Raw genomic sequence first — 441 nt, forward strand, 5'->3', positions numbered from 1 at the left:
AAAAAAGGTACAATGTTACTAGTGCTGGTGCTGCTTGCTTTCAAGTTAACAATGCAAAATAAGGGTAGCCTACATAAAACCCTTCTCTGTGTCAGCACTGCCCTGATCCATTTGCACTGGAAAACCCGCAGTAATGGGGACGGATGCTTGCAGTGCGCCCATCGGGCTCAGACGAGGTCGGCGTCATGTGGACGAGAATCCAACAGAAGTGCTGCGATCTGAGCTAGAAAGCAGCTGGGATTGTTTCCTTGGCCGCCCGCACCCCCGGCTCGCTGGAACCGACAGACTTTTCTTCTCTCTGCATTTCAATGATTGTGCCAATGGGCAAGCGGGGAAAGGAATATTAATGGTACGGCCTGGGAGCGGCTCCGTACCTACCGCACACCAAGAGGAGCGCGGCCCCGTCCTCCTCCGGGGGTGCTTTCCGTCCGCAAGCCCCCC

The sequence above is a fragment of the Meleagris gallopavo genome, chromosome 4, assembly GCF_000146605.3.
Source record: "Meleagris gallopavo isolate NT-WF06-2002-E0010 breed Aviagen turkey brand Nicholas breeding stock chromosome 4, Turkey_5.1, whole genome shotgun sequence".
NCBI classification, from domain to species: Eukaryota; Metazoa; Chordata; class Aves; order Galliformes; family Phasianidae; genus Meleagris; species Meleagris gallopavo.